Consider the following 16,182-nt stretch of genomic DNA (forward strand, 5'->3'; position numbering starts at 1 on the left):
GTTGATTCTGGAAGCCAAAATGAGCAAGCGTCCGTGGTTGGTGCCTTGAACCTCAGGCCAGGCCTGTGGATCTCCCTGTTCTTGCGTTTTTCACGGTGAGGTTCTCGAGTGCCTAGTGAGGCTGGAGCAATGGGCGGGGGTGAGCTCGGTTGGGCATCGGAGGAAAGCGGCTGAAGGATTAGGCCTCGCTGCTGCCCTTGTTTGCTTCTCTACTTTAACTCCCGGCACAGTGTTGATGCCAAGCGGGTCATCGTGGAGTGGGGACAGGAACGAGTGCTGAATTTAAACCTGCGTGGATCACTGATGGCCCGCACAGGAAGGTAAGGGAAGATGTGGACATGTCCTTTGTGATGTCGTGGAATAGGCTATCATAATTGGGTTGCAGGTGCTGGCCTCGGCTTCCCAAGGATGTGTCATGTTCGTGATTGGCTGGCATCAGCTGCCTATGGAGGGGATGGCTTTGGCAGTTCAGGTGGATGAGGTGAGGTAGGTAACTGTGTAGATTTGGAATCCCATTGCCAGAGGAAAGACACCCAAAGGGTGTCTTGCGAGACGTAAAGAAGATTGACATGGTGACGCGTCTGTGCTGGCCTCCTTGGAGGATGTTTAGTTATGCGAACATCCCCTTTGGCCGCCTTGTTCCCTTGTTTGGGAATGTGCAAAGCGAAAATGCTTCTCCCGGGGGGGCATGACTCGGCTTGCGAACAGCCATAGGTTTATCTGGAGCAGTCCATTGGGGGGACAGAGGTGGGGGCACTGTTGCGACACCAGGCGAACTGTCGTGGACAGCGACTGTGCCCTTTCAAGGTTCCAGGTCCCCTCGTGTGGCAAAGGTTTTCCGTTGAAAGTCTGTCTGTGGTCCTCGGGGACAGTGCCTTTGATCACTGTGAGTTCCTCGGTTGTGTCGCTGTGGCAGTGGAGAATTGCCAGGATGCATGGGGTGGGGTGGGCATCATCAAAGCAGACAGGCTTGCGGTGTGTCTTCCCTGCTGTTCAGTGTCTCCGTGTTCGCATGATGTCTGTGGCTTCAAGTAGAGTCGAGTCGCCCTGCAGGCAGGAGGAGGTCACATAGGACCAGGCTGTGTAGCGTTTGAGTGTTTCCTCAGTGGTCAGGGCCGCGAACCCTACCAGTTGGAAGCTTGCCTCTACGTGGCCGGGAAGGTGGCCTAATTTCCGCTGTGGGGTTCCAACCTGTGTCATGGTTGCTGAAGCCCAACACTTCCCATTGAGGGCTTCCCACGGGGTCATGGAAAGTGATTTGGTCTAGTTGGCGAGATGAGGCACTTGGGCCGAAGTCCATTAACGCCTTGAGAAGTGCCAGGCTGCATCGTGCTTTTTGGCAACTGCAGGTCAGTGTCAGCCCGCCCATGGGAGGTTACCTTGCTTCCGGGAGCACTGGGAGAGACCCCAAGGGCACATCAGATGTGCTGGTAGGTGGCAGGATCTCCAGGTCCACATAGGTGTGACACCCACGGCCGGGAGGGAGGTCTCGTCCAGTCTTTGTGCTTTGGTCAGAAGGCGTGGCTGTGGGAGAGCGGGAGTCTGTGGCCTATTTCGACAGCCTTGGGGTCAAAGTTCGCATGCGGCCTCATGAAGCTGACAGGGGTCTTTCTCCTTTCAGTTGGGGGTCCAACCAGGGTGCTGTGTATAAACTATGACGTTTACTGTTAGAGGCGTCTGCAGAGGGCCACAGGGACACCCAGAGACCAAGACGCGTATTTAGCGGCACACACAGGAATCCACAAACGCATCCTCGTGCAGAGTCACAGTCACACACGCCCACACGTGTGAATACACAAATACAGCGTCTCACACACCGAGCAACGTACGTGCGTAACTTCCTTCAGTCGTGCTGTGAGACACACAATCAGTTTTCGGTAAGGGATAGTGGTACTTGGGAAGGAGGTTCCAGGCTCACGCCCAGATTATGTGTTCACAAAAATCATGTTCTCTGAGGACCCTGGTGCAATTTAGAAACCTGCGTGATTTCTGTCCACTTCTCAGGTGCAGTTGCAGCGTAAGGCTGGCTGTTGGCAGAGAAGAAGACCTTCGCATTGTCTGATGTCTGGATGTGCTAAGGAGAACTGGAAAAAGAGGGGCTGGTGCATGTTGCCGAGCATGGCTGTAGATATCTAAGGACGGTAGGCATTCACCCATACTAAGATGTGCCATTGGATATTAGGATTTCCACAGATGGACCCAATGGTTGCAAGAGTGGATTGATTGTTGGTCCTGCTGAGTGGCCTGAGGACTGTGGATTCCCCAGGCAGTTGGAGTATTTCCAGGTCATGGCTCCTCTGCAGAGACCCACGGCCTTCCCTTTTGTGTTCTGCAGCGTCCCAGCATGTGTTTGGATCGATGATGACACCCTTATATGCATTCCTTGGAAAATCTGAACAAAATGAGTGAGAACGCTCTACCGTCTCCTCATCGAAACTGAGGTCCAGCACGTTTCCTCTCTCGGGAGTACGGGACAGTTAGGAGTGAGGGCCAACGTCCCCTGCTGACAGGCATGCAAACACCACTAAGGGCTCCAGCATTGGAGGGGCTCCTGTCTGAGGGTCGACCATGTCTGCCCATAAGCTGGGTCATCTATGAATCCCCGGTCCCTGCTAAAAGGCCGTTGAGGGAATGCAAGAGGGCAGGCTTTCCTGCTAGTCTTCAGGGTCGGAGTGTGTTCTGGTATAGACCCAGTAAGATTGCAGCTTGGAGAGGTGATTTTTGGACAGGATCACGCTTTGTGCATGCCACTTCCGAGGTTGATTATGGAAGCCAAAATGAGCAAGCTTCCGTGGTTGGAGCCTGGAGCCTCAGGCCAGGCCTGTGGCCCTCTCTGTTGTTGTGTTTCACGCAGTGAGGTTCTTGACTGCCCGGTGTGGCTGGAGCAGTGGGCGGGCGTGGGCGGGAGTTGGGCGATGGCGGAAGGGGGCTGAAGGTTTAGGCCTCAGTGCTGCCCCTGTCAGCTCCTCTGCTGAAGTTACCGGCACACTGTTGGCGCTAAGTGGATGTTCGTGGAGTGGGGTGTGGGTCGAGTGAAGCATTTCAGTCTGGGTGGTGGCTGCTGGCCTGGAGAGAAAGGTAAGGTATCATGAGGAAAGGTCCTGTGTGATGTTGTAGGATGGGCTGTCATCATTGGGTTGCAGGCGCTGGCCTCGGCTTCCCAAGAATGTGTCTTGTTCGTGATGGGCTGGCATAAGCTGCCTATGGAGCGGATGGCTTTGGCAGTTCAAGTGGGTGAGTTGAGGTAGGTAACTCGTGTAGAGTTGCAATCCCGTTGCCCGAGGAATGACACCCAAAGGGTGTCTTGCGGGAAGTAGGGAAGATCGACATGCTGAGGCGTCTGTGCCGGCCTCCTTGGAGGTAGTTGAGTTATGCGAACATCCCCTTTGGCCGCTTTGTTCCCTTGTTTGGCAATGTGTAAAGCGAAAGTGTTTCTCCCGTGGGGGAATGACGCGACCGGCCAGTGTAGCACACAGGCCTTTCGAACAGCCAGAGGTTTATCTGGAGCAGTCCATTGGTGGGGCAGAGATGGGGGCCCCATTGCCATGCCTGCTGTGCTGCCGTGGCCAGACACTGTTCCCTTTCAGGTTTCCAAGTCCCCTCGCATGGCAGAGGTCTTCCGTTGAATGTCTGTCTGTGGTCCTCGGGGACCATGCCTTTGATCACTGTGAGTTACTCGGTAGTGTCACTGTGGCAGTGGAGAATTTCCAGGATGCATGGGGTGGGATCAGCATCAGCGAAGGAGACAGGCTTGTGGTCTGTCTTCCCTGGTGTTCAGTGTTCCCGTATTCTGAAGACGTTTGTGGTTTCCAGTAGGGTCGTGTCGACCTGTGGGCTGGAGGAGGGCACGTAGGACGAGGCTTTCAAGGGTTTGAGAGTTTCCTTAGGGGTCAGGGCCGTGAACATTCAAGATGGGAGCTGCCTGAGACGTGGCTGGGCATGTGGAGTAGTCTCCGCCGTGGGGATCCGACATGGGTCATGGTGGCTGAGGCCCACCACTTCCTGTGGTGGGCAGTCCCACGGGTCAATGGAAAGTGATTAGGCCTAGTTGGCGAGAAGTGGCACGTGGGCCCACGTTCGTTAGCCCCTTGTGTGGTTTCAGGCCTCATCTTGGCAGTAGACAGCTGCCGGTCGGTGTCGGCCAGACCATGGGAGTTCCCTTGCTTCCGGAAGTGCTGCGAGTGACCCCAAATGCCCATGAGATACACTGGTAGCTGACAGAGTCTCGAGGTGCACGTAGATGTCACAGCCAAGGCCCGGAGGCAGGTCTCGTCCAGGCTGTGTGTTTTTGTCAGAAGGCGTGGCTGTGGGAGAGCGGGAGTCCATGGACTATTTCAACAGCCCCTGGGGGTCAAAGTGTGCCTGCGGCCTCTTGAAGCTGACAGGGGTCTTTCTCCTTTCAGTTGGGGGTCTAACCAGGGTGCTGTGTATAAACTATTTCTTTTATTGTTGGACTCCTCTTCACAGGGCCATAGGGACACACAGAGACCAAGACGCGTATTCAGCGGCACACAGAGAAACCCACAAGCACGTCCGCATGCGCAGTCACAGTCACACATGCCCAAACGCGTGAACACACACGTACAGCCTCTCACACACCGGCCAACGTATGTGCCTAACTTCCTGCAGTCGTACTATCAGACAGGCAGTCAATTCTCGGTAAGGGATAGAGGTCCTTGGGAAGCAGTTTCAGAGCTCGAGGCCAGGTAAATGTTTGTATGGATCATGTCCTCTGAGGACACCGGCCCACTTATGAAGCCTCGGTGATTTCTGTCCACTTCTCAGGTGCAGGTGCTGGGAAAGGCTGGCCGTCGGCACAAAGAAGAAGACCTTCGTGTGCTCTGATGACTGGACGTGCTAAGAAGAACTGGAAAAAGTGAGGCGGGCCCATGTCCCCGAGCATGGTCGTGGATAACTCAGGATGGTAGGTATTCAAGCACCCCAAATGTGCCATTAGGTATTAGGTTTTCCTCAGACGGGCCCAATGGCTTCAAGAGTGGATTGATTGTTCCTCTTGCTGAGTGACCTGAGGGCTGTGGATTCTCCAGGCTTTTGAGGTAGCCCAGGCTCATGGCTCCTGTACAGAGCCCCGCGCACACCCCGGTTGTGTTCTGCAGCGTCCCAGCATGTGCTTGGATCGATGATGACACCCTTGCATGCATTTCTTGGAAAATCTGAACCAAATGAGTGAGAACACTCTACCGTCTCCTCATCGAAACTGAGGTTCAGCACGTTTCCTCTCTCAGGGGGAGAGGACAGTTAGGAATGAGGGCCAGCGTCCCCCGCCGACATGCATGCAAACACCACCAAGGGCTCCAGGATTGGAGGGGCTCCTGTCTGAGGGTTGACCGTGTCTGCACATAAGCTGTGTTATCTGTGAATCCAGGGTCCCTGCTGAATGGCTGTTGAGGGAATGCGAGGGGGCAGGCTCTCCTGCTGGTCTTAAGAGTCGGAGTGTGTGCTGGTCTAGGCCCAGTTAGCTTGCAGTTGGGAGGTGAGTTTTGGCCAGGATCACGCATCGTGCATGCCATTTTGGGGGTTGATTCTGGAAGCCAAAATGAGCAAGCGTCCGTGGTTGGTGCCTTGAACCTCAGGCCAGGCCTGTGGATCTCCCTGTTCTTGCGTTTTTCACGGTGAGGTTCTCGAGTGCCTAGTGAGGCTGGAGCAATGGGCGGGGGTGAGCTCGGTTGGGCATCGGAGGAAAGCGGCTGAAGGATTAGGCCTCGCTGCTGCCCTTGTTTGCTTCTCTACTTTAACTCCCGGCACAGTGTTGATGCCAAGCGGGTCATCGTGGAGTGGGGACAGGAACGAGTGCTGAATTTAAACCTGCGTGGATCACTGATGGCCCGCACAGGAAGGTAAGGGAAGATGTGGACATGTCCTTTGTGATGTCGTGGAATAGGCTATCATAATTGGGTTGCAGGTGCTGGCCTCGGCTTCCCAAGGATGTGTCATGTTCGTGATTGGCTGGCATCAGCTGCCTATGGAGGGGATGGCTTTGGCAGTTCAGGTGGATGAGGTGAGGTAGGTAACTGTGTAGATTTGGAATCCCATTGCCAGAGGAAAGACACCCAAAGGGTGTCTTGCGAGACGTAAAGAAGATTGACATGGTGACGCGTCTGTGCTGGCCTCCTTGGAGGATGTTTAGTTATGCGAACATCCCCTTTGGCCGCCTTGTTCCCTTGTTTGGGAATGTGCAAAGCGAAAATGCTTCTCCCGGGGGGGCATGACTCGGCTTGCGAACAGCCATAGGTTTATCTGGAGCAGTCCATTGGGGGGACAGAGGTGGGGGCACTGTTGCGACACCAGGCGAACTGTCGTGGACAGCCACTGTGCCCTTTCAAGGTTCCAGGTCCCCTCGTGTGGCAAAGGTTTTCCGTTGAAAGTCTGTCTGTGGTCCTCGGGGACAGTGCCTTTGATCACTGTGAGTTCCTCGGTTGTGTCGCTGTGGCAGTGGAGAATTGCCAGGATGCATGGGGTGGGGTGGGCATCATCAAAGCAGACAGGCTTGCGGTGTGTCTTCCCTGCTGTTCAGTGTCTCCGTGTTCGCATGATGTCTGTGGCTTCAAGTAGAGTCGAGTCGCCCTGCAGGCAGGAGGAGGGCACATAGGACCAGGCTGTGTAGCGTTTGAGTGTTTCCTCAGTGGTCAGGGCCGCGAACCCTACCAGTTGGAAGCTTGCCTCTACGTGGCCGGGAAGGTGGCCTAATTTCCGCTGTGGGGTTCCAACCTGTGTCATGGTTGCTGAAGCCCAACACTTCCCATTGAGGGCTTCCCACGGGGTCATGGAAAGTGATTTGGTCTAGTTGGCGAGATGAGGCACTTGGGCCGAAGTCCATTAACGCCTTGAGAAGTGCCAGGCTGCATCGTGCTTTTTGGCAACTGCAGGTCAGTGTCAGCCCGCCCATGGGAGGTTACCTTGCTTCCGGGAGCACTGGGAGAGACCCCAAGGGCACATCAGATGTGCTGGTAGGTGGCAGGATCTCCAGGTCCACATAGGTGTGACACCCACGGCCGGGAGGGAGGTCTCGTCCAGTCTTTGTGCTTTGGTCAGAAGGCGTGGCTGTGGGAGAGCGGGAGTCTGTGGCCTATTTCGACAGCCTTGGGGTCAAAGTTCGCATGCGGCCTCATGAAGCTGACAGGGGTCTTTCTCCTTTCAGTTGGGGGTCCAACCAGGGTGCTGTGTATAAACTATGACGTTTACTGTTAGAGGCGTCTGCAGAGGGCCACAGGGACACCCAGAGACCAAGACGCGTATTTAGCGGCACACACAGGAATCCACAAACGCATCCTCGTGCAGAGTCACAGTCACACACGCCCACACGTGTGAATACACAAATACAGCGTCTCACACACCGAGCAACGTACGTGCGTAACTTCCTTCAGTCGTGCTGTGAGACACACAATCAGTTTTCGGTAAGGGATAGTGGTACTTGGGAAGGAGGTTCCAGGCTCACGCCCAGATTATGTGTTCACAAAAATCATGTTCTCTGAGGACCCTGGTGCAATTTAGAAACCTGCGTGATTTCTGTCCACTTCTCAGGTGCAGTTGCAGCGTAAGGCTGGCTGTTGGCAGAGAAGAAGACCTTCGCATTGTCTGATGTCTGGATGTGCTAAGGAGAACTGGAAAAAGAGGGGCTGGTGCATGTTGCCGAGCATGGCTGTAGATATCTAAGGACGGTAGGCATTCACCCATACTAAGATGTGCCATTGGATATTAGGATTTCCACAGATGGACCCAATGGTTGCAAGAGTGGATTGATTGTTGGTCCTGCTGAGTGGCCTGAGGACTGTGGATTCCCCAGGCAGTTGGAGTATTTCCAGGTCATGGCTCCTCTGCAGAGACCCACGGCCTTCCCTTTTGTGTTCTGCAGCGTCCCAGCATGTGTTTGGATCGATGATGACACCCTTATATGCATTCCTTGGAAAATCTGAACAAAATGAGTGAGAACGCTCTACCGTCTCCTCATCGAAACTGAGGTCCAGCACGTTTCCTCTCTCGGGAGTACGGGACAGTTAGGAGTGAGGGCCAACGTCCCCTGCTGACAGGCATGCAAACACCACTAAGGGCTCCAGCATTGGAGGGGCTCCTGTCTGAGGGTCGACCATGTCTGCCCATAAGCTGGGTCATCTATGAATCCCCGGTCCCTGCTAAAAGGCCGTTGAGGGAATGCAAGAGGGCAGGCTTTCCTGCTAGTCTTCAGGGTCGGAGTGTGTTCTGGTATAGACCCAGTAAGATTGCAGCTTGGAGAGGTGATTTTTGGACAGGATCACGCTTTGTGCATGCCACTTCCGAGGTTGATTATGGAAGCCAAAATGAGCAAGCTTCCGTGGTTGGAGCCTGGAGCCTCAGGCCAGGCCTGTGGCCCTCTCTGTTGTTGTGTTTCACGCAGTGAGGTTCTTGACTGCCCGGTGTGGCTGGAGCAGTGGGCGGGCGTGGGCGGGAGTTGGGCGATGGCGGAAGGGGGCTGAAGGTTTAGGCCTCAGTGCTGCCCCTGTCAGCTCCTCTGCTGAAGTTTTCCGGCACACTGTTGGCGCTAAGTGGATGTTCGTGGAGTGGGGTGTGGGTCGAGTGAAGCATTTCAGTCTGGGTGGTGGCTGCTGGCCTGGAGAGAAAGGTAAGGTATCATGAGGAAAGGTCCTGTGTGATGTTGTAGGATGGGCTGTCATCATTGGGTTGCAGGCGCTGGCCTCGGCTTCCCAAGAATGTGTCTTGTTCGTGATGGGCTGGCATAAGCTGCCTATGGAGCGGATGGCTTTGGCAGTTCAAGTGGGTGAGTTGAGGTAGGTAACTCGTGTAGAGTTGCAATCCCGTTGCCCGAGGAATGACACCCAAAGGGTGTCTTGCGGGAAGTAGGGAAGATCGACATGCTGAGGCGTCTGTGCCGGCCTCCTTGGAGGTAGTTGAGTTATGCGAACATCCCCTTTGGCCGCTTTGTTCCCTTGTTTGGCAATGTGTAAAGCGAAAGTGTTTCTCCCGTGGGGGAATGACGCGACCGGCCAGTGTAGCACACAGGCCTTTCGAACAGCCAGAGGTTTATCTGGAGCAGTCCATTGGTGGGGCAGAGATGGGGGCCCCATTGCCATGCCTGCTGTGCTGCCGTGGCCAGACACTGTTCCCTTTCAGGTTTCCAAGTCCCCTCGCATGGCAGAGGTCTTCCGTTGAATGTCTGTCTGTGGTCCTCGGGGACCATGCCTTTGATCACTGTGAGTTACTCGGTAGTGTCACTGTGGCAGTGGAGAATTTCCAGGATGCATGGGGTGGGATCAGCATCAGCGAAGGAGACAGGCTTGTGGTCTGTCTTCCCTGGTGTTCAGTGTTCCCGTATTCTGAAGACGTTTGTGGTTTCCAGTAGGGTCGTGTCGACCTGTGGGCTGGAGGAGGGCACGTAGGACGAGGCTTTCAAGGGTTTGAGAGTTTCCTTAGGGGTCAGGGCCGTGAACATTCAAGATGGGAGCTGCCTGAGACGTGGCTGGGCATGTGGAGTAGTCTCCGCCGTGGGGATCCGACATGGGTCATGGTGGCTGAGGCCCACCACTTCCTGTGGTGGGCAGTCCCACGGGTCAATGGAAAGTGATTAGGCCTAGTTGGCGAGAAGTGGCACGTGGGCCCACGTTCGTTAGCCCCTTGTGTGGTTTCAGGCCTCATCTTGGCAGTAGACAGCTGCCGGTCGGTGTCGGCCAGACCATGGGAGTTCCCTTGCTTCCGGAAGTGCTGCGAGTGACCCCAAATGCCCATGAGATACACTGGTAGCTGACAGAGTCTCGAGGTGCACGTAGATGTCACAGCCAAGGCCCGGAGGCAGGTCTCGTCCAGGCTGTGTGTTTTTGTCAGAAGGCGTGGCTGTGGGAGAGCGGGAGTCCATGGACTATTTCAACAGCCCCTGGGGGTCAAAGTGTGCCTGCGGCCTCTTGAAGCTGACAGGGGTCTTTCTCCTTTCAGTTGGGGGTCTAACCAGGGTGCTGTGTATAAACTATTTCTTTTATTGTTGGACTCCTCTTCACAGGGCCATAGGGACACACAGAGACCAAGACGCGTATTCAGCGGCACACAGAGAAACCCACAAGCACGTCCGCATGCGCAGTCACAGTCACACATGCCCAAATGCGTGAACACACACGTACAGCCTCTCACACACCGGCCAACGTATGTGCCTAACTTCCTGCAGTCGTACTATCAGACAGGCAGTCAATTCTCGGTAAGGGATAGAGGTCCTTGGGAAGCAGTTTCAGAGCTCGAGGCCAGGTAAATGTTTGTATGGATCATGTCCTCTGAGGACACCGGCCCACTTATGAAGCCTCGGTGATTTCTGTCCACTTCTCAGGTGCAGGTCCTGGGAAAGGCTGGCCGTCGGCACAAAGAAGAAGACCTTCGTGTGCTCTGATGACTGGACGTGCTAAGAAGAACTGGAAAAAGTGAGGCGGGCCCATGTCCCCGAGCATGGTCGTGGATAACTCAGGATGGTAGGTATTCAAGCACCCCAAATGTGCCATTAGGTATTAGGTTTTCCTCAGACGGGCCCAATGGCTTCAAGAGTGGATTGATTGTTCCTCTTGCTGAGTGACCTGAGGGCTGTGGATTCTCCAGGCTTTTGAGGTAGCCCAGGCTCATGGCTCCTGTACAGAGCCCCGCGCACACCCCGGTTGTGTTCTGCAGCGTCCCAGCATGTGCTTGGATCGATGATGACACCCTTGCATGCATTTCTTGGAAAATCTGAACCAAATGAGTGAGAACACTCTACCGTCTCCTCATCGAAACTGAGGTTCAGCACGTTTCCTCTCTCAGGGGGAGAGGACAGTTAGGAATGAGGGCCAGCGTCCCCCGCCGACATGCATGCAAACACCACCAAGGGCTCCAGGATTGGAGGGGCTCCTGTCTGAGGGTTGACCGTGTCTGCACATAAGCTGTGTTATCTGTGAATCCAGGGTCCCTGCTGAATGGCTGTTGAGGGAATGCGAGGGGGCAGGCTCTCCTGCTGGTCTTAAGAGTCGGAGTGTGTGCTGGTCTAGGCCCAGTTAGCTTGCAGTTGGGAGGTGAGTTTTGGCCAGGATCACGCATCGTGCATGCCATTTTGGGGGTTGATTCTGGAAGCCAAAATGAGCAAGCGTCCGTGGTTGGTGCCTTGAACCTCAGGCCAGGCCTGTGGATCTCCCTGTTCTTGCGTTTTTCACGGTGAGGTTCTCGAGTGCCTAGTGAGGCTGGAGCAATGGGCGGGGGTGAGCTCGGTTGGGCATCGGAGGAAAGCGGCTGAAGGATTAGGCCTCGCTGCTGCCCTTGTTTGCTTCTCTACTTTAACTCCCGGCACAGTGTTGATGCCAAGCGGGTCATCGTGGAGTGGGGACAGGAACGAGTGCTGAATTTAAACCTGCGTGGATCACTGATGGCCCGCACAGGAAGGTAAGGGAAGATGTGGACATGTCCTTTGTGATGTCGTGGAATAGGCTATCATAATTGGGTTGCAGGTGCTGGCCTCGGCTTCCCAAGGATGTGTCATGTTCGTGATTGGCTGGCATCAGCTGCCTATGGAGGGGATGGCTTTGGCAGTTCAGGTGGATGAGGTGAGGTAGGTAACTGTGTAGATTTGGAATCCCATTGCCAGAGGAAAGACACCCAAAGGGTGTCTTGCGAGACGTAAAGAAGATTGACATGGTGACGCGTCTGTGCTGGCCTCCTTGGAGGATGTTTAGTTATGCGAACATCCCCTTTGGCCGCCTTGTTCCCTTGTTTGGGAATGTGCAAAGCGAAAATGCTTCTCCCGGGGGGGCATGACTCGGCTTGCGAACAGCCATAGGTTTATCTGGAGCAGTCCATTGGGGGGACAGAGGTGGGGGCACTGTTGCGACACCAGGCGAACTGTCGTGGACAGCCACTGTGCCCTTTCAAGGTTCCAGGTCCCCTCGTGTGGCAAAGGTTTTCCGTTGAAAGTCTGTCTGTGGTCCTCGGGGACAGTGCCTTTGATCACTGTGAGTTCCTCGGTTGTGTCGCTGTGGCAGTGGAGAATTGCCAGGATGCATGGGGTGGGGTGGGCATCATCAAAGCAGACAGGCTTGCGGTGTGTCTTCCCTGCTGTTCAGTGTCTCCGTGTTCGCATGATGTCTGTGGCTTCAAGTAGAGTCGAGTCGCCCTGCAGGCAGGAGGAGGGCACATAGGACCAGGCTGTGTAGCGTTTGAGTGTTTCCTCAGTGGTCAGGGCCGCGAACCCTACCAGTTGGAAGCTTGCCTCTACGTGGCCGGGAAGGTGGCCTAATTTCCGCTGTGGGGTTCCAACCTGTGTCATGGTTGCTGAAGCCCAACACTTCCCATTGAGGGCTTCCCACGGGGTCATGGAAAGTGATTTGGTCTAGTTGGCGAGATGAGGCACTTGGGCCGAAGTCCATTAACGCCTTGAGAAGTGCCAGGCTGCATCGTGCTTTTTGGCAACTGCAGGTCAGTGTCAGCCCGCCCATGGGAGGTTACCTTGCTTCCGGGAGCACTGGGAGAGACCCCAAGGGCACATCAGATGTGCTGGTAGGTGGCAGGATCTCCAGGTCCACATAGGTGTGACACCCACGGCCGGGAGGGAGGTCTCGTCCAGTCTTTGTGCTTTGGTCAGAAGGCGTGGCTGTGGGAGAGCGGGAGTCTGTGGCCTATTTCGACAGCCTTGGGGTCAAAGTTCGCATGCGGCCTCATGAAGCTGACAGGGGTCTTTCTCCTTTCAGTTGGGGGTCCAACCAGGGTGCTGTGTATAAACTATGACGTTTACTGTTAGAGGCGTCTGCAGAGGGCCACAGGGACACCCAGAGACCAAGACGCGTATTTAGCGGCACACACAGGAATCCACAAACGCATCCTCGTGCAGAGTCACAGTCACACACGCCCACACGTGTGAATACACAAATACAGCGTCTCACACACCGAGCAACGTACGTGCGTAACTTCCTTCAGTCGTGCTGTGAGACACACAATCAGTTTTCGGTAAGGGATAGTGGTACTTGGGAAGGAGGTTCCAGGCTCACGCCCAGATTATGTGTTCACAAAAATCATGTTCTCTGAGGACCCTGGTGCAATTTAGAAACCTGCGTGATTTCTGTCCACTTCTCAGGTGCAGTTGCAGCGTAAGGCTGGCTGTTGGCAGAGAAGAAGACCTTCGCATTGTCTGATGTCTGGATGTGCTAAGGAGAACTGGAAAAAGAGGGGCTGGTGCATGTTGCCGAGCATGGCTGTAGATATCTAAGGACGGTAGGCATTCACCCATACTAAGATGTGCCATTGGATATTAGGATTTCCACAGATGGACCCAATGGTTGCAAGAGTGGATTGATTGTTGGTCCTGCTGAGTGGCCTGAGGACTGTGGATTCCCCAGGCAGTTGGAGTATTTCCAGGTCATGGCTCCTCTGCAGAGACCCACGGCCTTCCCTTTTGTGTTCTGCAGCGTCCCAGCATGTGTTTGGATCGATGATGACACCCTTATATGCATTCCTTGGAAAATCTGAACAAAATGAGTGAGAACGCTCTACCGTCTCCTCATCGAAACTGAGGTCCAGCACGTTTCCTCTCTCGGGAGTACGGGACAGTTAGGAGTGAGGGCCAACGTCCCCTGCTGACAGGCATGCAAACACCACTAAGGGCTCCAGCATTGGAGGGGCTCCTGTCTGAGGGTCGACCATGTCTGCCCATAAGCTGGGTCATCTATGAATCCCCGGTCCCTGCTAAAAGGCCGTTGAGGGAATGCAAGAGGGCAGGCTTTCCTGCTAGTCTTCAGGGTCGGAGTGTGTTCTGGTATAGACCCAGTAAGATTGCAGCTTGGAGAGGTGATTTTTGGACAGGATCACGCTTTGTGCATGCCACTTCCGAGGTTGATTATGGAAGCCAAAATGAGCAAGCTTCCGTGGTTGGAGCCTGGAGCCTCAGGCCAGGCCTGTGGCCCTCTCTGTTGTTGTGTTTCACGCAGTGAGGTTCTTGACTGCCCGGTGTGGCTGGAGCAGTGGGCGGGCGTGGGCGGGAGTTGGGCGATGGCGGAAGGGGGCTGAAGGTTTAGGCCTCAGTGCTGCCCCTGTCAGCTCCTCTGCTGAAGTTACCGGCACACTGTTGGCGCTAAGTGGATGTTCGTGGAGTGGGGTGTGGGTCGAGTGAAGCATTTCAGTCTGGGTGGTGGCTGCTGGCCTGGAGAGAAAGGTAAGGTATCATGAGGAAAGGTCCTGTGTGATGTTGTAGGATGGGCTGTCATCATTGGGTTGCAGGCGCTGGCCTCGGCTTCCCAAGAATGTGTCTTGTTCGTGATGGGCTGGCATAAGCTGCCTATGGAGCGGATGGCTTTGGCAGTTCAAGTGGGTGAGTTGAGGTAGGTAACTCGTGTAGAGTTGCAATCCCGTTGCCCGAGGAATGACACCCAAAGGGTGTCTTGCGGGAAGTAGGGAAGATCGACATGCTGAGGCGTCTGTGCCGGCCTCCTTGGAGGTAGTTGAGTTATGCGAACATCCCCTTTGGCCGCTTTGTTCCCTTGTTTGGCAATGTGTAAAGCGAAAGTGTTTCTCCCGTGGGGGAATGACGCGACCGGCCAGTGTAGCACACAGGCCTTTCGAACAGCCAGAGGTTTATCTGGAGCAGTCCATTGGTGGGGCAGAGATGGGGGCCCCATTGCCATGCCTGCTGTGCTGCCGTGGCCAGACACTGTTCCCTTTCAGGTTTCCAAGTCCCCTCGCATGGCAGAGGTCTTCCGTTGAATGTCTGTCTGTGGTCCTCGGGGACCATGCCTTTGATCACTGTGAGTTACTCGGTAGTGTCACTGTGGCAGTGGAGAATTTCCAGGATGCATGGGGTGGGATCAGCATCAGCGAAGGAGACAGGCTTGTGGTCTGTCTTCCCTGGTGTTCAGTGTTCCCGTATTCTGAAGACGTTTGTGGTTTCCAGTAGGGTCGTGTCGCCCTGTGGGCTGGAGGAGGGCACGTAGGACGAGGCTTTCAAGGGTTTGAGAGTTTCCTTAGGGGTCAGGGCCGTGAACATTCAAGATGGGAGCTGCCTGAGACGTGGCTGGGCATGTGGAGTAGTCTCCGCCGTGGGGATCCGACATGGGTCATGGTGGCTGAGGCCCACCACTTCCTGTGGTGGGCATTCCCACGGGTCAATGGAAAGTGATTAGGCCTAGTTGGCGAGAAGTGGCACGTGGGCCCACGTTCGTTAGCCCCTTGTGTGGTTTCAGGCCTCATCTTGGCAGTAGACAGCTGCCGGTCGGTGTCGGCCAGACCATGGGAGTTCCCTTGCTTCTGGAAGTGCTGCGAGTGACCCCAAATGCCCATGAGATACACTGGTAGCTGACAGAGTCTCGAGGTGCACGTAGATGTCACAGCCAAGGCCCGGAGGCAGGTCTCGTCCAGGCTGTGTGTTTTTGTCAGAAGGCGTGGCTGTGGGAGAGCGGGAGTCCATGGACTATTTCAACAGCCCCTGGGGGTCAAAGTGTGCCTGCGGCCTCTTGAAGCTGACAGGGGTCTTTCTCCTTTCAGTTGGGGGTCTAACCAGGGTGCTGTGTATAAACTATTTCTTTTATTGTTGGACTCCTCTTCACAGGGCCATAGGGACACACAGAGACCAAGACGCGTATTCAGCGGCACACAGAGAAACCCACAAGCACGTCCGCATGCGCAGTCACAGTCACACATGCCCAAACGCGTGAACACACACGTACAGCCTCTCACACACCGGCCAACGTATGTGCCTAACTTCCTGCAGTCGTACTATCAGACAGGCAGTCAATTCTCGGTAAGGGATAGAGGTCCTTGGGAAGCAGTTTCAGAGCTCGAGGCCAGGTAAATGTTTGTATGGATCATGTCCTCTGAGGACACCGGCCCACTTATGAAGCCTCGGTGATTTCTGTCCACTTCTCAGGTGCAGGTGCTGGGAAAGGCTGGCCGTCGGCACAAAGAAGAAGACCTTCGTGTGCTCTGATGACTGGACGTGCTAAGAAGAACTGGAAAAAGTGAGGCGGGCCCATGTCCCCGAGCATGGTCGTGGATAACTCAGGATGGTAGGTATTCAAGCACCCCAAATGTGCCATTAGGTATTAGGTTTTCCTCAGACGGGCCCAATGGCTTCAAGAGTGGATTGATTGTTCCTCTTGCTGAGTGACCTGAGGGCTGTGGATTCTCCAGGCTTTTGAGGTAGCCCAGGCTCATGGCTCCTGTACAGAGCCCCGCGCACACCCCGGT

At 55.0% G+C, this 16,182-nt stretch overlaps 5 non-coding genes across 5 annotated transcripts; all 5 read left to right on the forward strand.

The window, feature by feature from the left end:
- The first annotated feature begins 2,352 nt into the window (after positions 1-2,352).
- LOC137753412 (small nucleolar RNA SNORD116) lies at positions 2,353-2,445 on the forward strand. The gene has a single exon (XR_011071474.1). It is a non-coding gene; the product is annotated as a small nucleolar RNA SNORD116 (small nucleolar RNA).
- Positions 2,446-5,134: 2,689 nt separating this feature from the next.
- Positions 5,135-5,227, forward strand: LOC137778776 (small nucleolar RNA SNORD116). The gene has a single exon (XR_011076999.1). It is a non-coding gene; the product is annotated as a small nucleolar RNA SNORD116 (small nucleolar RNA).
- A 2,663-nt stretch (positions 5,228-7,890) lies between these two features.
- LOC137753416 (small nucleolar RNA SNORD116) lies at positions 7,891-7,983 on the forward strand. Its single transcript, XR_011071475.1, has one exon. It is a non-coding gene; the product is annotated as a small nucleolar RNA SNORD116 (small nucleolar RNA).
- A 2,690-nt stretch (positions 7,984-10,673) lies between these two features.
- On the forward strand, positions 10,674-10,766 carry LOC137778782 (small nucleolar RNA SNORD116). The gene has a single exon (XR_011077000.1). It is a non-coding gene; the product is annotated as a small nucleolar RNA SNORD116 (small nucleolar RNA).
- A 2,663-nt stretch (positions 10,767-13,429) lies between these two features.
- On the forward strand, positions 13,430-13,522 carry LOC137753421 (small nucleolar RNA SNORD116). Its single transcript, XR_011071476.1, has one exon. It is a non-coding gene; the product is annotated as a small nucleolar RNA SNORD116 (small nucleolar RNA).
- The last annotated feature ends 2,660 nt before the right edge of the window (positions 13,523-16,182 follow it).

Source organism: Eschrichtius robustus, chromosome 1, assembly GCF_028021215.1.
Source record: "Eschrichtius robustus isolate mEscRob2 chromosome 1, mEscRob2.pri, whole genome shotgun sequence".
NCBI classification, from domain to species: domain Eukaryota; kingdom Metazoa; phylum Chordata; class Mammalia; order Artiodactyla; family Eschrichtiidae; genus Eschrichtius; species Eschrichtius robustus.